The sequence below is a fragment of the Schistocerca serialis genome, chromosome 2 (genome assembly GCF_023864345.2).
Source record: "Schistocerca serialis cubense isolate TAMUIC-IGC-003099 chromosome 2, iqSchSeri2.2, whole genome shotgun sequence".
NCBI classification, from domain to species: domain Eukaryota; kingdom Metazoa; phylum Arthropoda; class Insecta; order Orthoptera; family Acrididae; genus Schistocerca; species Schistocerca serialis.
Window position 1 is genome coordinate 793,261,176 of NC_064639.1, and position 21,782 is coordinate 793,282,957.

The following is a 21,782-nucleotide window of genomic DNA, read 5'->3' on the forward strand; positions in this document are numbered from 1 at the left end:
GTCTCATCACTTTATTGTCGCACCTCGTATACCTGGTTTATACCAGACTACTGGTTGATATCGGAGCCAATGTTTTGCTGCATCAATAACCTCCCCATTATCCATGTACTACTTACCGCAGAGTGTATCCTTCATTGGGCTAAACAGATGGAATTCGGAAGGTGCGAAATCCGGTCTGTAGTGTGGAAGAGGAATGAAGTTTTTCAGACGAGTGTGTCAGCGCTAACAACAGAGACGTCCAGTTGTGCAGCGAGGTGTTCGGTTGTGATCCGTCGATCACGTCAAATGGGAGTGTTCACACGTTACAACAAGCAGGAGTCACAGCTGTATGTAGCCTGCCGGCAGGTGGGAGATCGGACACGTTTGCACGACCTTGTTTCCATAATGCGAGGCCTTCGCCCAACGATTCGCCGTGCTTTTGTTCACTGACGAATCTCCCTAGACATTCTGCAAGCGCCTATGAAAATCTGCGATGCTCTGGTTTTGCATCAAAAGAAATTCAATGACAGTTCTCTGCTTGGAACACAGCTCCGTTAGAGATACCTATAGCGCCGCCACTTATCGGAACTTCATGAAATTTTAGGGGCTGCAGTGGGTGTATTCCACAATTTCCCACAGCGAATTCCGCATTTTTTCGACCAAAACTGGCCGAGAAAAAATTTGTTGCATTGGTTATTGAACGTCCCTCGTATTCCACTGCCCTGAATCTTGAGCTTACCAGTCGCATTTCTGTAAAGCACATGGGAATAATTTGTTTGTGGGAGGGCTTCATTGCCTGTATACAGTTCCTACAAAGAGACACCAGTCTGTGTCCGGCGCCGGCCGGCTTGCGCCTCGCCGCTCCGTGCCCTGCAGCGGTGGACAGACGGCCGCCGTCTCGGAACGCTGAGCGCGCGACCCGGCAAAGTAACGGAGGCGAGCCGAGTCGAGCCTGGCCGCTTTTATCTGTGTGCGACGGCCGGCGCCGTCCGTCCGTTGCGGGAATTCTCGCGCTCCTCTCACAGCGCGGCCCTCTGACCCTCCGTACACTCCTGCCTCCCCTTTATATCGCAAAGTGCACTCCCAGATGCGAGCGCACTCCACGAACAAAACGAAGACTGATCATGTCGGCACGAACCGATGGGGGCAGAACAGCGTGCGGCCGCACCGCATAACGGTTATGCCATCAAACGAATAGCTCGTTGCCAGAGTACAGTATGGGCGTGCTGAACCGGTGCTGAAAATAGGAGAACTGGAAGACTCGCCGAGACAGAGTCCGAGGGTTTAGGAGGAGAGAACGGGAAGGTGGATGGGTTATGAGGTAGTTGACCGCGATGACCCTGCGGAGCAAACTCGTGATGTAACAGAGGATCCAGTCATGACTCCGACGGGATGTGTATTTGTCTGAGTATGAGAAGACGTCAGTCTAGCTGACAGGATTTTTTCCAAAACTTATCTGGTAATAAAGGGCTACTATAAACGTTTTAAAAGCTCTCTATTTTCCAGAGTATTGTTTTGTAAAGCCTTGTCGCAAGTTTTGTAAAGGCCTCATTGCTACTACTGTGAAGGCCGAGTTGCCACTGTTGTTACGGTAGGCGGAGTTTGTAAGTTCGTGAAATGGCCTCTGGTGCAGTACACCGCTAAGACAATTTCTGCCTGCCACTATTACACAGCTGTGCCGCAGGGTCAGGTAACAGGATAGGAGAGCGAAGGTTCTACAACACTCCAACAAATTAGTAACAAAGGCACACAAATGTGTTGAAAAGGTTCAAATGGTTCAAATGGCTCTGAGCACTATGGGACTTAACTTCTGAAGTCATCAGTTCCCTAGAACTTAGAACTACTTACACCTAACTAACCTAAGGGCATCACACATATCCATGCCCAAGGCAGGACTCGAACCTGCGACCGTAACAGCAGCGCGGTTCCGGACTGTAGCGCCTAGAACCGCACGGGCACCCCTGCCGGCTGTTGAAAAGGTTTACTGATATCTGTGACTAGTTGAATAATGAAGTGTGCAACACTGCTTGTAATACTCGTATAGCACAAAAGAGGGCCTCAATGGCTAAGGGCAAAGAATCGTAGGTAAACTTCACAGTACATAGAAAATGCAATTTACGAAAAATTTTTGTTCTCTTCTAAGAGTTCACTGAACGACGTTCCCTATCCAAGTCAGCCTTGGACGATGATCTATAACCAAGTGCGCGAGAGCTCCTCTTCTATCTCCCGAGTAGGCTTCTGTCCGTTGTCGTCCGGTAATTGTCGGATTGTACTCGACCGGCAATTGGCTGAGGCGAAGTCGATATCTTCATCCTCAGCGTCGATCGTGGCGCTGGTGGAACTCGCACAAGTGGCGAATCTCTACGGCACTGACACCAGCTCGCGTCTTTGCGCCTGTGGTGCTTTTGCCCTGGCTGTGTCTTGTTCGGACGACACAGCGCATTGCGTGTACAAGTATATGAAATCGTACTTAACAAGTTTGCAAGTTTCACTCTACAAAAGTTCTATGATTGCCCCTCTGGTCACACAACGCACTTCCGTGCTGTAGCCTAGTTCGTTCCACACTTTATGTAGGAACATCCTGTCAGTGGTCATCCCAGCAGCTTTGGTGCGTTCTCTCAACTGTTCCTGGGCTCTTTGCAGTGGGAATGTGTAAACACGGTGCTTAATGTATCCTCAAAGGCAAAAATCACAAGGCGATACTCAGGCTGGTCGAGGGAACAAGCCCACATCATCTTCACCACTATACTTCACTAGTTAGCGAAGAACCTCGATGCTCCCTAGTGATGTCAGGGTGGGAATGGATTTTTGGGAGACGAAATCCTCGGAACTAGCAGTCAGCTGAGGAAACGATCACAACTACAAAATATCAGTGTAAGAGATTCCCTACAAAGTTTTTCCTTGCTTTATCGCCATTTTATCAAGGCCCTGCTCTAGTAATGCTAGCTGATGGTTACAATGCAAAGTCGGTGACTTGGCGCATCTAGTCATGCGTTCTACATCTACATCTACATTTATACTCCGCAAGCCACCCAACGGTGTGTGGCGGAGGGCACTTTACGTGCCACTGTCATTATCTCCCTTTCCTGTTCCAGTCGCGTATGGTTCGCGGGAAGAACGACTGTCTGAAAGCCTCCGTGCGCGCTCTAATCTCTCTAATTTTACATTCGTGATCTCCTCGGGAGGTATAGGTAGGGGGAAGCAATATATTCGATACCTCATCCAGAAACGCACCCTCTCGAAACCTGGCGAGCAAGCTACACCGCGATGCAGAGCGCCTCTCTTGCAGAGTCTGCCACTTGAGTTTATTAAACATCTCCGTAACGCTATCACGGTTACCAAATAACCCTGTGACGAAACGCGCCGCTCTTCTTTGGATCTTCTCTATCTCCTCCGTCAAACCGATCTGGTACGGATCCCACACTGATGAGCAATACTCAAGTATAGGTCGAACGAGTGTTTTGTAAGCTACCTCCTTTGTTGATGGACTACATTTTCTAAGCACTCTCCCAATGAATCTCAACCTGGTACCCGCCTTACCAACAATTAATTTTATATGATCATTCCACTTCAAATCGTTCCGCACGCATACTCCCAGATATTTTACAGAAGTAACTGCTACCAGTGTTTGTTCCGCTATCATATAATCATACAATAAAGGATCCTTCTTTCTATGTATTCGCAATACATTACATTTGTCTATGTTAAGGGACAGTTGCCACTCCCTGCACCAAGTGCCTATCCGCTGCAGATCTTCCTGCATTTCGCTACAATTTTCTAATGCTGCAACTTCTCTGTATACTACAGCATCATATTTGTACGTGTAATACTTTGAAAAACATAAAACTTCGAAAATGAATGAGTCATTTACAGTAGCCTTGTACATTCGTTTCAAACGAAATGAAAATAAAGTTAACTGAGGTACACTGACGAAAATGGAATATGCTGTGTCATGAACACCTTGCCCGTACGCTAGCAAAGTGATACACCAGTATTTCCATACCGATGGGATACGTTGATTAAAATTCCATCTTTTTGTGAGCGAATTTTCAGTGCAGAAAAAAGCCGCCTCTACAGCTGCAGCATGGTGTGAGTCCATCTAGATACTTTCGGTGTCAGCGTGTCTGGATGCCCACAGAGGGGCACAGGTTCGATTTGCGGCCGGGTCGAAGATTTCACCGCTTGGGAACTGGGCGTTACGTTGTTCTCATTTTCGTTTCACCATCCCCGAGACAGATGTCGCCTAAATAGTGACGACTAAAAGGACTTGCGCCCTACGGCGAGCCGCCACACAACGGAGAGAGAGAGAGAGAGAGAGAGAGAGAGAGAGGGAGAGGACGGACATGATGTGAGTACATTGATGACTATATGGTGTTGCAATATAACGAACCAGCAGGGTAAAGAGATAGATAGTTCAATGACGGTCGCTGTGCAAAAATTCAAATGGCCAGTCTGGACCTGGGTGGTGAGGGAGACAGTAGGGCTTTGTATGACGGTGTAAAGCAGGCGACTTGTTGACGCTCTTGCTAGCAAAGACGCCTCGCATTGCTTGAGAATAGCGTCCGTCGGCCAATGCTCTCTCCTTGTACGCCAGAAAATAAACTAGTAACTTCCCAAATACAAAATGGCCAAATAGTGGCCTGGTATTTGAATTGTGTGTGTTCACTTTTCTATAAAAATGGGTATTACATTCAGTATATTTACGCAAAGGGGGTCTGTCCCACGTCAAGTCAGTAGGGCTATGTTAACCTGCATAAAGGGGAGCGAGTTCGAGAAACACATGCTATTGGGCTCTTGGGAGCAGACTATATCTGCGACAGTTCCGAGGTAGTGATTTGCGACATTGGTCAGATGTTGCATATGCATTACTTCGATCGTCTGGCGTTGTCTCTCCCTCTCAAGCATCCGGCCTGACATAGTTATTTTGGAGCAATGGATTAGTGTAGGACTGAACTTGCGCTTCTTGACATCCATTCAATGACTTAGCTGTTTTAAATTATCAACATAGTGGTCATGCCTCTTGAATGGCTAGTGTAGCATTTTAGTTGTTTCCCCTCCATGTACCATAGACCTTGTTCTTGGTGGGGTGGCTTGCGTGCCTCATCGATATTCATGGCCGTACCGCAGGTGCAACCACAACGTCGGGGTATCTGTTAAGAGGCCAGACAAGCGTGTGGTTCCTGAAGAAGGGCAGCAGCATTTTCAGTAGTTGCAGAGGCAACAGTCTGAGTGATTCACTGAGCTGGCCTCGTAAAATCAACCAAAACGCCCTTGTTGTGCTGGTACTATGAACAGCTGAAAGCAAGGGGAAACTACAGCCAAAATTTTGCCCGAGGGAATGCAGCTCTGCTATATGGTTAAACTGATAAAACATTCCGGTGGTGCCGGCCAGTGTGGCCGAGTGGTCCTAGGCGCTTCAGTCTGGAACCGCGCGACCGCTACGGTCGCAGATTCGAATCCTGCCTCGGGCATGGATGTGTCTGATGTCCTTGGGTTAGTTAGGATTAAGTAGTTCTAAGTTCTAGGGGACTGATGACCTCACATGTTAAGTCCCATAGTGCTCAGAGCCATTTGAACCATTCCGGTGGTAAAATAGACCCACTTAGGTCTCCGGGCGGGGATTACTCAGGAGAAATTCGTCATCAGAAGAAACAAAACTGGTGTTATGCGGGGTATTAGAGACTTTAATTGCGCAAGTAGGTCAGAAAAATTAAAAAGGAAAATGAACAGGTTGAAGTTAGATAGGAAGTACAGTGGTGGGAAGAACAAGACTTCTGGCCTAATGAATACAAGGTTGTAAATACAAAGTCAAATAGGTGTAATGCAGGAGTATGGTTAATAATGAATAAGAAAATAGGAATATGGGTAAGCTACTAGGAGCAGGGTACTGAACGCATTATCGTTGCCAAAGTAGACACGAAACCCATGCTAACCACAGTAGTACCAGTTTATATGCCAACTGCTTCGGCAAATGATGAAGAGAATGAAAAAATCTACTACGGATGGTACATTATTCAGATAGTTAAGGAAGACGAAAAGTGAGCTGTGATGGAGGATAGGAAGTGGAAATTAGGCAAAGGGAGACAAGCAAAAATAGTAGGTGAATACGGACTGGGGGGAAAGAAGTGAAAGGGGAACCCGCCTTGTAGAATTTTGCATAATTGAATCATCGTTAACAATTGGTTTAAGAATCACCAAAGAACGTTTTATATGTAGAAGAGATGGAGATTCCGGAAGGTTTTAGGGTGGTGATATACTTCACAGACAGAGATTTCGGAACCATATTTTATACATAAGACATTTGCAGGTCAGGAAATGGACTCTGACCACAATTTATTGGTATTAACTGTAGATTAAAACTAAAGAAATTGCAAAAATGTAGGAAATTAATTAGATGGGACCTGGATAAGCCAGAATCAGACGTTGTTGAGAGTTTGTGAGTAAGTATAAGGAACGACTTAGTGAAACGGGGAGAAATCTTTGTATAACACAGGAGATAGTGAATTTAATTGATGAAATGAAAAAAATATAAAAATGCAGCAAATGAAGCAATCGTAAGCCAATATACACATCTAAAAAATGAGATTAACAGCAAGTCCAAAATGGCTAAGCAGGAATGGGCAGAGGACAAATGTAAGGGTTTAGAAGCATATTTCACTAGGGGACAGATAGATACCGCGTACAGGAAAATTAAAGAGGCCTTCGGAGAAAAGAGAAGCAACTGTATGAATATCAAGAGCTCAGATGGAAAACCAGAACCAAGCAAAGAAGAGAAAGCTGGAAGGTGGAAGGAGTATACAGTGGACCAATGCCTGGGAGATGAACTTCAGCGGAATGTTATAGAGATGGAAGAGGACGTAGATGAATATGGGATGGGAGATATAATACCGCGAGAAGACGTAGCGTTGAAAGACCGAAATCGAAACAAGACCGAGGGAGTAGACGGTATTCCATCATTCCGTCAGAGTTACTGACTGCCTTGGGAGAGCCAACCATGACAGCACTAATCCACCTGGTGTGCAAGAAGTGTGGGACAGGCGAAATATCCTCAGGCTTCAAGAAGAATGTAATAATTCCAATTCCAAAGAAAGCAGGTGGTGACAGATGTGAATATTATCGAACTACCAGTTTATTAAATCATGGCTGCAAAATACTAACACGAATTCTTTGCCGAAGAACGGAAAAACCGGTAGAAGGCGACTTATCGTAGAAGATAGGTTAAGGAAAAATAAACCTATGTTTATAATATTTGAGGACTTTGATAAAGCTCTTGATAGTGTTAATTGGAATATTCTCTTCGAAATTCTGAAGGTAGCAGGGACAAAATACAGGAAGCGAAAGACTATTTACAGCTTGTACAGGAACCAGAAGGCAAAAAGAAGAGCTGGGGGGCAAGGAAGGGAAGCAATGGTTGAAAATGGAGTGAGTCAGTGTTTGAAGCCTATCCCCGATGTTATTCAATCTGTACATTGAGCGAGCAGTGAAGGAAACCCAGGGAAAATTTGGAGTAGGAATTAAAGTCCAGGGAGAAGAAATAAGCACTCTGAAGTTTGCCGATGACGTTGCAAATTTTTCAGAGACAGCAAAGGACTTAGAACAGCAGCTGACTGGAACGGACAGAAATTTGATATTTAGCCGAAGTAGAGAGGATATGAAATGCAGACTGACAATGGCAAGAGTTACTGAAAAAGACAAACTTGTTAACATTAAACATAAATTTAAGTGTCGGGAAGTTTTTTCTGGCTATATTTGCACAGAGTGTAGCCATGTACGAAAGTGAAACATGGACGGTTAACAGTTCAGACAAGGAGAGAATAGAAGCTTTTGAAATTTGGTGCTACAGTCAATGCTGTAGATTACATCGGTAATCACGTAACTAATGAGAAGGTACTGAATAGCATTGGGAAGAAAAAGAATTGTTGCACAGCCTACCTAGAAGAAGGTATCCTTTGATGGGACACATTCTAAGACAACAAGGGATCACCAGTTTACAACTGACTGGAGAACTGTGTAGGGTAAAAATAATAGAGGGAGAAGCAGAGATAGCCGGCCGAAGTGGCCGTGCGGTTAAAGGCGCTGCAGTCTGGAACCGCAAGACCGCTACGGTCGCAGGTTCCAATCCTGCCTCGGGCATGGATGTTTGTGATGTCCTTAGGTTAGTTAGGTTTAACTAGTTCTAAGTTCTAGGGGACTAATGACCTCAGCAGTTGAGTCCCATAGTGCTCAGAGCCATTTGAACATTTTTGAGAAGGAGAGATAAATACAGTAAGCAGATCCAAAAGGATGTAGGTTGCAGTAGTTATTCGGGGATGTAAACGTTTGCAGAGGAGAGTTGGATCAAAAGAGTCTTCGGGTTGAAGACCACAACAACAACAACAACAAGAACGCGATTGAAAGCGGGGTCTGGTTATAGTAATAAAATATAGTGTTTTCTTGATCATGGTTCACTTATTTGCTGGTTGGCCTCCGGTGACGACCGTGGCGTTTTGATAATGCCTGCTGATTTCTTTCTCCAACTATATGAAAAATGCTGAGTGTTTACATTGTGCGACAGGGCAAAGAGGTGAGAGCCTTGGGTCTGGAATAGTTGTCTAGGGCACTGCAAAGCAGAACTCGTCGTGCTGGATTCCAAAGGTGACAGAATTCCGTACAAGCTAACACAACTAGGTTGCAACGTTACACCCCAAAAATGCTACTCACATCATGTTCCTTCATAGTGCACCTAACATTAATGGAACTATTCAACACAGCATACAGGTTACAACATTACACCCCAAAAATGCTACTCACATCATATTCCTTCATAGTGTACCTAACATTAATGGAACTATTCAACACAGCGTACCCGCAGGACGTGCATGTGAAACGACATATCACTGACATAAAGGAATATCACATCGACAGATCACACAGACAGTTAGTTACCCTTAGTGCAAAGTCTTTAGAAGGAATGGTGACGAGATGGACTCAGGAAAACAGTGTGGAGAGGAGAATAGAGACGAGTCCTCCTAGACCGACTACACTACTAGAAGTTAGTAGGATTGTTCAACTGCCTCTGACGAACAGACGGATAACAGCCTGAAATCCTGGTAAAGGATATAACTAGAGTGTCGACACGGACAGTTGGGAACCGATTGCTGGAAGCTAGGTAGAGATCTCGAGTTGCCAAGCGTCTTTTACCGCCGAGACTGCACCATAGCCAACGGAGACTTGCATGGTGTAGAGAGAGAGAGTGAGCTGGGACATTGAGTGTTAGTGACTGTCAGATGGAAGCCAAACTGTCCGTGGACGTGCTGCTGAAAAGTCAATGGAAGCAGCAATTCTCGGATCGAGTATCTCTCCCACTCCTGGTACCTTGGTGTTGAGAGCGAGTGGAGACAGTAAAACTTGGTAGTTGTCTAAGGAAGACAGAATTCTCGTCAAAATGTAGCAAGAATGGTAAACCCTATTGTCATATCCTTGATAACCAGGGTACCAAATGGAATATTCCAGCAAGTTAACGCAGACCTCACCGGATTTTGCATTGCAGGTGCCTTGATGAATGTACAGATCCCTGACGTATAATTTCATACCAGCGATCTTCTTGAGTTACAAGCACTTGTTTGAGTCATGGCATGAAATTCCTCAAGATTGGAGGTTGTTTTAGTCCATGCCAGGGGGAATAGAAGAATGTATCCGTACCGGTGGCTTAGTGCATTACATCTTACAGTATAATTTCTTCGATGTACCGTTCCGTGATGAGAGATCTGTCAACATCCAATGTCAGGTGAGACGATTACACTTTGTCACTGTGATGCTACAGCACGCTCACGCATGTATGTATAGAATCTCTTCAGTAGTTTATGCATCTTTTTCCGTAGTCCCGTTCACCTAGAGTGGTGGTCGTCAAACTGTGGGCCGCGGGCAGCGTGGGGCCCGAATCAAGTATTTGTGGGATCTGCGGTTCTCAGCCGTATATTTATAACAACATACATCTAAAAATTAAGAACCGAATCCAAAAGGTCAACTAACGTTAAGAGGTTTTTAAGAGCGTAGCTTCCCTGGTGAGTGATAAACTAAACCACTTACAGAGTCCGTAATACTTTAAGGTGTGCTTAATTTTAATTGACTTTGGTGAATTTGGTCATGAGCAAAGTAAACTTAGCTGCTTACCATAGAGGCGGAGGGTTAAGTAGCGCTGCCACTCTGGAGTTAGACGATGTGAGAAGGGTATGTGCTACTGTTTATCTTTCAGCGTGCGCGACTTGTACTTATCAGCTGCTATGGTATAAATTTTCATACCGAAGTAAAGTGGATTCGTGAATGCGTATTATAGAGCGCTTCACTTTCAGATGCGGTACATATTTATAGCAAGGAATATTAAATTAAATAAATAAAAGAAAAATGGCATTCAAAACATTTAGTAAACATTTACGTGTTCGTGCCTTATATTAAAGGATGGAAGATTAGATTTTAACGTCCCAAGGCTGGAGCACAAGCTCGGACGAAGGAAGGAAGGGTAAGGTTTCGGCTCTGCCCTTTTTGAAGGAACCATCCCTGCAGTTTGCCTTATGTGATTTAGGGCAATCACGAGAAACATAAATATGAATTGCTGGGCGGGGATTTGAAACGCCGTCCTCCCGAATGCGAATTCAGTGTTCTGACTAGGGCTATAGATAAAATAGCGTAATTTCGATGTATCGATGCTTTCTCCAAAATGTGTCGACTTACGTCTACGGCATTTTTCCCTGATGTATCGATATCAAAATGACCATATCGAGAGCCGATATTTTTATTTCACATTATATTTTTTCACAATTTTCGGTAAATATCTGAAGTTGTTGTTCTACAACTGTAGTAGAACACAATGTTACTTTCACTGTGTGAACGAGTCTTACTGCTTACTGAGTTTTCATCACGTCCAGTCTTCCACTTTGACTGTGTGAAGCAAGTATATGTCGCACAAAAGAAGTCAGATTGCACTTGGGGGTGGCGGTGAGAATGGAATAGCGAGATTTGCGATGTGAAGAAATAGCACACCAGTGGCATTAAAAAACAATTTTTATCGCAACTAGCGTGCTGTTTGTTCACATCGGCATTCTTCAGAAACAGTTGCTGAAAACAATGAACAAAAATCTAAATGACAAGATTGGTCTCTGCGGTGGGCGGAGACGTGTGGGGGGAAATGCTGACGTAATCGGCTCTCGGCGCTGCCAACAGAAAATGCAACGTTTAGCTTCACCATGCAGTTCTGACACTACAACTGTAGCTCACTGGCGTTGGCAGAAATGAAAAAAAAATAGGGAAGTTGACATGAAGTGTTCCGAATAAATCTCGTATGTGACGAAACCGAACGATGGGCCCATCGGATACCTTTTATTATGCTACCTATAGGTACATGCAGTTATCATTGTTAACAAAGTGGTTATCGTCAAGCGTGAACGTCCATCGCTTTCTTTTCAATTCTTGCTCTAAGAGGGATAGGCAAACTGCTAGATTGTTGATGTGCAGAATCAATACTTAAATATACAGCTCTAATACTGGCAGTATCTTGAAATGCGCAGACGATATGTTTTTGGCAAGTACGTCTTTATTATTTAGGTCCATATATCGTATGTCAAAACAATTGTTCGATATGTCGAGGGCCTAAAATAGCACCTTTTTAAATATCGATATATCGGATACCCGATATTTTTAAAAATATCAGCCGTCCTAGTTCTAACCACAACTTTGGGGTCGCTGATACTGGCAGCAATTTGCAGCGACAACAGTGGACATGAAGTGCTTCGATGGTTTCAATAAAGGTTGTAAGAGGTCCATGACTAAGAAATTTATTGCTAGCACACTCGAGCAAATGTAATTTCGATGGATTGCTCACGAGCTGCCTGCGATATGTAAGCTATGAGAGAACTCAGACCAGAAAGCAGTATCAGTAGCTGTAGTAGTAAGTTGTAGCTAGCAGTCGTGTGTATGGAGTTGGCTGGGCCTGTCGTGGGGAACGATGGCGGTGCCTGAGCGATGTAGTATGAGGTAAAAGCAGCCTCGCGCGTATGTACTATTGTTATATCAAGTCGCCTGTAAATTTTTTTAAAAAAATCTCTTAGTAATAATCTTTCTTATAAAAATTAACTTTTGACAATCATTCATCTCAAGTTTAAGAATTTACTAATTTCTCCAATCCATGGTCATCCCGATTATTGTAAAGAAAAATCTGTTGTTTCCTTTTATAAATGACAAATCTATCGGCCAGCATTGCACTGGGCTGCGCCAGAAAAATTTCTTATAGGAGCAGATAGGCCTAAATATGCGTTATCCGGCGACCTTATTAAGGTAAGAATTTTTAGTTTATATTCAGTATGATCTTTCAGGGCCATGACGCAGCACTGCTGACGTCCAAATTTACCAGTTTAAATTCACAGTCAATTATTGAAAGGTTATATATATATGATCACATTTTTTTATTACGAGGTTAGTCACTTGTATTATTGGTGGGTCACGGAATTTTTCTGTTGGGAGGTTACACTTATTTTTATTATTGGGAGGTTACAAGGTGAAAAGTCAGTCGTCAGCAGTACAAGAAAACCTTTATTTGGTTCATTTTGCCGATTTCTACAGTTTAAACTGTCATCTTCAGAAGCAAAATAATCTCAAACAGTTAACTGTCAAGTTCCACATCGTGCATAGTATGTGTGGCAAAAGTCAACCACCAGACTGCAATAGGTAATAGTTTGCCAGTCATTGCACTCGACGTATTTTTAGCGATATTACACTGTTTTATTGATTCTGCTACAAAGGTCACAACCGTACAGTTGTTATTTTGACGTTAGCTTAGTAACGATTTGAACCTATTTTATTTCTGAAGATGACAGTTTAAAATGTAGAAACCGTTAAAGTGAACTAAATAAACGTTTCCTTGTTCTGCTGACGACTGACTTTTTGTCTTTACCGAAATATTCTGCAGCTGCAAAACTACAGCTGAGAACAAAATCATGTACCGAACGTGCTGACTTTTAACGATCAGTAGTTGGCGGTCGGCAGCCAGCGTATCGCGCCCTTGCTATAGCCAGTCTATTACAGGCTCATAACATGATAATTTACGTAGATTATCAAATAACAACAACATCGATACATATGCTGCCCTAAGTGCCGCTCAACGATGTCAGTATTGGCTCTTGCGTAGAAAAGTTTGGTAACCGCTGATCTACAGAGGGGGGGGGGGGGGGGGGGGGGGGGGGGGGGGGAAAGAGAGAGATTGTCACTCGGAAACGATTTAAAGCTGATGGCAGTTTTCACTAAATTGAAAGCAGTCCTCGAAACTGATCCGCAAAAAACAAACGTAACCAGTCTTTGAATAACTCGCGTGGAAGCCTCTTCTGCAGACGTCCTCAGCCAGAAGCGTACTTTCGACAGAGGCAGGGAGCGGGCGTGTATCGCGCCAAAGCGCTTACCTTACCTTACCTTACCCGGCTGCGGGGGGGGAGCACCCTTATCTCGGCCCGCTCATCCCTGCGTCGTTAGCGCCGTTTAGACCACACACAGTGACGCGGGCTGTAGTCATTAGGGGCCAGAAATATACCCCAGGAGCACGCTGCACTCTGCTTACACCTGTGAACAATTCCGTCTTCTACATATTTCTGCTTGGCTCTCTAATTTTACGATCTATATAGGTTTCAAACCATTATTTAGTGGTGCATTTCTACTCACTGATCAGTACTGATGCAGTATTTCTTTTTTACTGTTTGGTGAGATTCAAGAGGGTCTGCTGCGTCTTTCGTTACACATACACCACGGGACATTAAAATTGCTGCACCAAGAAGAAATGCAGATGATAAACAGGTATTCATTGGACAAATATATTATACTAGAACTGATATGTGATTACATTTTCACGAAATTTAGACACATAGATCCTGAGAAATCAGTACCCAGAACAACCACTTCTGGCCGTATTAACGGCCTTGATACGCCTGGGCATTGAGTGAAAAAGAGCAGGATGGTGTGTACATGTACAGCTGCCCATGCAGCTTCAACACGATACTACAGTTCATCAAGAGTAGTGACTGGCGTATTGTGACGAGCCAGTTGCTCGGCCACCATTGACCAGACGTTTTCAATTGGTCAGCGATCTGGAGAATGTGCTGGCCAGGACAGGAGTCGAACATTTTCTGTATCCAGAAAGGCCCGTACAAGACCTGCAATATGCGGTCGTGCATTATCCTGCTGAAATGTAGGGTTTCGCAGGGATCGAATGAAGGGTAGAGTCACGGGCCGTAAACACATCTGAAATGTAACGTCCACTGTTCAAAGTGCCGTCAAAGCTAAGAAGAGGTGACCGAGACGTGTAACCAATGGCACCCCATACCATCATGCCTGGTGATACGCCAGTATGGCGGTGACGTATACACGCTTCCAATGTGCGTTCACCGCGATGTTGCCAAACACGGATGCGACCATCATGATGCTGTGAACAGAACCTGGATTCATCCGAAAAAATGACGTTTTGCCATTCGTGCACCCAGGTCCGTCGTTGAGTACACCATGGCAGACGCTCCTGTCTGTGATACAGCGTCAAGGGTAACCGCAGCCATGGTATCCGAGCTGATAGTCCATGCTGCTGCAAACGTCGACGAACTGTTCGTGCAGGTGGTTGTTGTCTTGCAAACGTCCCAATCTGTTGACTCAGGGACCGAGACGTGGCTGCACGATCCGTTACAGCCATGCGGATAAGATGCCTGTCATCTCGATTGCTAGTGATACGAGGCCGTTGGGATCCAGCACGGCGTTCCGTATTACCCTCCTGAACCCACCAATTCCATATTCTGCTAAGTGTCATTGGATATCGACCAACGCGAGCAGCAATGTCGCGATACGATAAACCGCAATCGCGATAGGCTACAATCCGACCTTTATCAAAGTCGCAAACGGGATGGTACACATTACTCCTCCTTACGCGAGGCATCACAACTACGTTTCACCAGGCAACGCCAGTCAACTGCTTTTTGTGTATGTGAAATCCGTTGGAAACTTTTCCTCATGTCAGCAAGTTGTAGGTGTCGCCACCAGCACCAACCTTGTGTGAATGCTCTGAAAAGCTAATCATTTGCATATCACAGCATCTTCTTCCTGTCGGTCAAATTTCGCGTCTGTAGCACGTCATCTTCGTGGTGTAGCAATTTTAATGGCCAGTAGTGTACATATTGTTGGTCAGGTGCAACTCGCTGGAATTAATTGATTGGTTTATTAATCATCCATTTATGCCGACAGATCTTACGCAGTGCTGCGAGTAACAGAAAGAAATGCTCAGTTTGAAGCATCTGATATGCAGTTTATCCACCTCTGTGTGGCAATTACAAATAAATAAATAAAGTTCTCCACATACAAAGCAGAGAAGATAACTGCACACGCATTAGTTCAAATTTCTGTCCCGTATAACGCTGAATGGTCAGTTTTTGAATAAGTTATTATATCTTCACTTTCTTTCCATGATTTAATTACAGAATTCTATTGGAGTATATAATATCTAAGAGAAATAAAAGTAAATTAACTGGGTAACTGAAAAAGAAACAATCTCAAGATATATTTTTCACCGCTGTCGAACTGTGTTTTTCCCAGGCGCATCAGTCTCATATGGGTCTGTGAATTCATGTGCCAGGCTACTTTAGTCGAAAGTGTAGGCGAGTGTATCAACCAATAATAGTTCGCAACGGATGTGTCAGCTCTACTATATGGTTTGAAAGGAAGCATATTGCGAGAAAGTGGATGAAAGACTGTAGCTAGCATTCCTCTTCCTGGGGCCTGCATCGTTTTAAATATATACGAAACTATTTCTATCAATCCAAACGTTTGTTTACACATTGCCGTGCCTGGTAATAATTGAAGTAGCAGCTAAGGAAAAAGGCTGTAAATAGTAACAATATTTCTATCAGGAACTGCAGTTCGTGGCGATCCATTTCTTCTAGAATTACTCAATATTCTCGTTTGTCTTGTCCTTTATAAGATTCATCTTTCATCTCTGATTCCGTTAACCACAACAGTGTCTGACGGTGTCTAGTCAAAGGTCTATACCGGGCCTCCGTCATTACGAAGTCATTACATTGTGTTGTGTACAGAATGTAACTTCCAGTGCGGAACACCTACGCCTTCGGAATATGGGTACAGCCCAGAACTGACATGTTCAAAACACAATATCAAGGTTTTTCATTCTTGCAACGGCGAGGTCATTAAAGATAAAACACAGCCTCTTATTTCACATGGGAGGGTGGGAGAACGCCCATGTACTTTTCCAAGGTGCCAGCCTGATATTCACGTCGAGTGATGTGGGGAAATCCGGAGAGCCGGCCGCGGTGGCCGAGCGGTTCTAGGCGCTACGTCTGGAACCGCGCGACCGCTACGGTCGCAGGTTCGAATCCTGCCCCGGGCATGGATGTGTTCAAATGGTTCAAATGGCTCTGAGCACTATGGGACTTAACATCTATGGCCATCAGTCCCCTAGAACTTAGAACTACTTAAACCTAACTAACCTAAGGACAGCACACAACACCCAGCCATCACGAGGCAGAGAAAATCCCTGACCCCGCCGGGAATCGAACCCGGGAACCCGGGCGTGGGAAGCGAGCGAGTACGATACCGCACGACCACGAGATGCGGGCCATGGATGTGTGTGATGTCCTTAGGTTAGTTAGGTTTAAGTAGTTCTAAGTTCTAGGCGACTGATGACCTCAAAAGTTAAGTCGCATAGTGCTCAGAGCCATTTCAACCATTTGAAATCCGAACTAAATCTAAACGGCGCGACCGGAATTACAACTACCACCCTAGATTCGTATTCAGTGAGTCGTCACAAACGCGGGAACGCCTGCAGAGAATCTTAGAAGAGTAAGAAGTCTGTTATTTGTAGCGAAATGCAGAGGATGATAGGCAGAAGCGAGTGGGCTCACAGTGACGATGGAAATATTAGCGTATTGTAGTTCACGTGTAAGGTACGAAAGAAATATGTCTCACACTTAGAGAGAAGTAAAAATGTAACGAACCAAGGACTAAAAGATTGCTGTTTGCACATGCGTTGCCGTTTCTCTTAATCGCTTATAAAGCTAACGCGGTTCACATAACGACGGTTAACAATGACATTCTGCTGTAGCTGTTCAGACAAGTTGTCCATGACTTTGCCGGGTCACGGCGAGCAACACGTCGGCAGTTTCTTCTCACGGACGAGTCACTTCTCGGGACGCAGAAAATGTACTGTCTGCCTTAGGTAATGGTCACCCCTTGCAATATAGTGTAGAAAAGCATGTAAGAGGAGTAGGACATATGCACTCATGAGGAATCAAGTTATCTCCATTCCCTCTTGCCAAGAAAATTTATTGAACTTCTGAATGTGAGGTTTATACTTGCAATTGCGGTGGTTACGTCGGCCTCGTCATCTACGACTGTTGTCAGAAACAGGTGCCTGTGATTTTTTTTACCTTCCAATGTTCTAATCTCCGTATATAAAAGGAAATGTCCTGACTAACTAAGGACAGAAAATTGAAATTTGGAGAGAGTGTTGTTCTTATAATGTAGGCTTTGTTTAAGAAGAGATTTTTCGCAATTTTTCGCAACCAGGTGGTGAAATAGTAGACGAAAATTTTCTTGAAATATGTCGCTATTGAGAATGTTTTCAGGATAGATTTCTGAAAACTGGTGTTTGGTTCCTCGGTCGGAAATAAAGAAATACATGTTTCAGCATTTCTGGAAGTTAAATCACTGAAGGGATAAAATAGTGGGAGTAAGACTTTTTGAAAATAAATCATTATTAACCAACTACAAAAGCACTTGAAAGCTACATCTTTGAAATTTTTTTATTTGACTTCTCGGTTAGAAATAAAAAGACGCGTGTTTGAGTGTTTTTGGACGTTGGACCCCTTAAGGGATGAAATAGAGGAGAAAGTTTTTATGGAAATATTTCATTATGAAAGCAGTTTTACAGCTAAATCTATGAAAATTTATTTTTGGCTTCTCGATCACAAATAAGTAAATACGTGTTACGGTGTTTCTGGCAATTCAGCACTTGAGAGGGTGATCCACTGACTTATCATCGCCCAGCCCTGACCGCTGAGCATAGGGCCTTGACATTTCGAGAGGATTCTGACCTCATACTGCAGGCATTGTTTAAGAGGAGATTGTTCGAAACTCCTCTCCTAATAAGGTGAAGTAGGAGATGAACGGCGTTTTAAAAATATGTGTCTTTTAAGGCAATTTTGAAGCTAAAACTACGAAAATTGGTATTTTGTATATCAGTCAGAAATAAAAAATGTGTCTATCAGTATTTTTGGAAATGTGACAATGAAGGGAGTAAAATAGTAGGAGTGCTTTTTTTCTATTTTGAAGGTAGAACTACTAAAGCATTTTAGAACTACATCTATGAAAATTGGTATTTCACTTTTCGGTTGGAAATAAAAACATACGTGTTTGAGTGTTTTTAGATAGTCAACTTCTAAGAGGGTGAAATAGCGGTTGAAAACTATTAAGAAAATATTTCGTTGTACTGAAACATTTTTAAGTAAATATATAAAAACTTGTGTTTCACTTGTCGGTTAGAACTAAAGAAGTATGTGTTAGGGGATGAAAGTTGCTATGGTAATATCACCACATGAACTAGAAAGGAAGGAGTAACGAAAATCTCCATCTCCAATTACCAGAATCGCTTTTTGGTCAGAAGTACATTCGGAAAAGACTTTGCTTCTATGGACTTAATTAGCTGAAAAAGTTTAGAAGGTGCTGCAACACAAAAATTCGATTAAAGAAAAACAAAAACCAAGGTATCTATGCAGACCGTGCAATCTACGCCAGCGAAGCAGCAGGCGCTAGCTAGTAATGTATAAAATTCTCCTTTGGTGCCAGCATACTTTCCTTCCAGTACCGCTGGGAACACAATTGTGTTACATTACTAGGTAACAACGCAGTATAAACCGCTAAGAGAAGTTTTGATTCGTCTGCATGTATGTGAAAGCTGCCGTTGTGAGGTCATCCAGCGTGTAAATGGGACTCATACGAGGAAACTCTGCAAGTTTCAACTGGACCCGAGAACTACTCAATTGGGTTCATGTCAGCAGATCAGATACGGCAGGCTATTAGACTGAGTTGATTCGTGCCTCCTTACGTCGGTGGACACTCTAAACACCCGCCTGCCGTTGGATAATAATTACAGACGTCATCTGAAGAGTGAAAAATTACATCACTTATAAGTGATGAACACATTTATTGGAATGAAATACATAATACCGTAGTCGACGTGCCAGGAAGCAAAGAAGTGAAAAATTATTTATCTTTCTTGCTGCGTCAGTATCTATAGGCAACTAAATTCCATTGAGGTATTTTAATAATGAGCTTCGGGATTGCAATGAAATCATTGAAATATTTTTCCCAAAATTCTACATGTTTTATTACGAACTTTGCTGTCATACCCATAAAACTCACAAATCTTCGCATATAACTTGGCAGAATCTTGAAACAGATACATTAACAGCACGAACTGTTTGTTACAAGTCCGTTCCGTTGTCAACACAGGCAGTGATTTAACCACAACTGAGAACATCTCTCTCTGCCAAATTTGGCTTCAATCTACTATCAAAGACAATGACGTATCAAAGATAACGTTGAAAGATATTACATTGATATTAAAATGAAAACTGTAATAATCATTTTTGGTACATTAAAAAGTAGAAATTTTTTTGCAAATTTGCGGTAAGGTCTAATGGGGCCAAACTGCTGAGGTCATCGGTCCCTAAGCTTAAGCACTACTTAATCTAACTTAAACTAACTTACGGTAAAGACAACACACACACACACACACACACACACACACACACACACACACACACACATACACATACCCTTGCCCGAGGGAAGACTCGAACGACCGACGGGAGGAGCCGCACGGAACTTGACAAGACGCCTTAGATATTCATACATTATTTCATAATATAATTTGTATTAATATTTATAATTATTATTTCAACTAATTATTTTTTAATTGAACATAAGAATCCTTGATGACTAACCGTTTGGGACTTATCTAATTATTTCTACTGATCATGTGCAAAATGTTCAACGAAACTTCAGGTAGGATAAAGGAAGGTTAATAACTGGAAAGAATATGGATACAACCAACTCCCTTGCAAAAACTGAGATACGTGAAAATTTACACAAAATGGCACTGGTAATTCCAGTTGAAAAAATCCTGTCCCAGTACAGCACATACCTCAAACTACCCTTGATGGCAATGAGAGATGTCCGACACTGGTATGTTGATGTAGCTAGCCCTCTGCTGTGCTGAACCCGAGGGACTGCATGCTTGGGATGTGCATTGGCACCAGGCTGCCTTTACACTCTGGTACCACATTCATCCAGCGTCAGACATATATGCTGCATTCGTCGGCGAAGAGAACCCGTCACCGTTGATCCAGGTTCCACTGCAAGCATTCCTATACCAGTCTTCTTGGTGTGTTAGTGGTTTGTACTGTTCTTTGTAATCGGTGCTTAGCAACCAAACTGAATACGTGGAGATGGCTGCATACTATCTGTGTTGACACATCCCTCTCGTTGCCCCTGCCGATTATCATGTAGTTGTTGCATGCTCCTCAGGATACCTATGTTGTATACCGCAGGAAATTTTCGGAGTGGTAAAGTGACTGGGGATTGTTGGGGCATAAATGCTCATTAAATTACGTATTATTTATTATTAACATAGCTCAGCTATTCAGATCGTATCAGCTTAAATAACAAAATGAGAGCGGGCCGATGTGGCCCACCGGTTCTAGGCGCTTAAGTCCGGAACCGCGCGACTGCTACGGTCGCAGATTCGAATCCTGACTCGGGCATGGATGTGTGTGATGTCCTTAGGTTAGTTAGGTTTAATTAGTTCTAAGTTCTATGGGACTGATGACTTCAGATGTTAAGTCCCATAGTACTCAGAGCCATTTGAACCATCTTGAGCAAAATGAGGAAACATTACTTGCACTCCTTGCCAAGAAACGAAATACGAAAAGCGTGTCTTACATTATACATCAACTTGGCAAAAATCTTGATATTTTAAATAAAAGTTGCTATAAGAATAGTAGGAGAGCACAATGTAAATTAACAAATTGGAAAAGAACAATAATGAAACAAGGCTGATGGTCATAAGCTCAAGGCACTATTCTCTAAATACACTATAATGAGAGATGATAGAACGCATCCAAAAGCTGAGGCTAATTCTACAAATCAAAACTGAACATAATAAGAAAGAATAAATTCAAAAGGCACAGGAAAAGGAGTACATGATGCTGATATATGGGGAAGGATAAACTGCTTCATTAAATGCAAAAACACTAGCCAACAGACTAAATATAAGAAAAGTTAACCTGTTAAACATGGCTTGAGAATGACACAAGAGCACGTACATTGAATCTAATTGAACGTAGAACCTTGCATAAATGCAACATATTTCAGGCAAACACAACTTGACTTTGCAGTGGCACTGCCATCAAGACAGTATCAAACAGGAAAACACTGAACCCTACAGCTGCTACAGCATCTTAAAGGTAATTCACAGCCGGACGACAGGGGACTGCACAACTGATGTTCCTGTAGAGCACCACCAGCACCGCATTCTTCTTGTGCACCGCCGTTCAAAGCGAACACTCTACGGGTAATATTCGCTTATGTACAGCCATCATCATCCTCACTGGCGCCAAGACGACAGGCACAATCTACGCACTCGGACCAGGAAACAATATATGCGTGTTTATAGCAAGTTGCAACTAGCCCGTTAGCTCAGGCCTGGCCTCAACACCAGGCTGTTCCCCTGT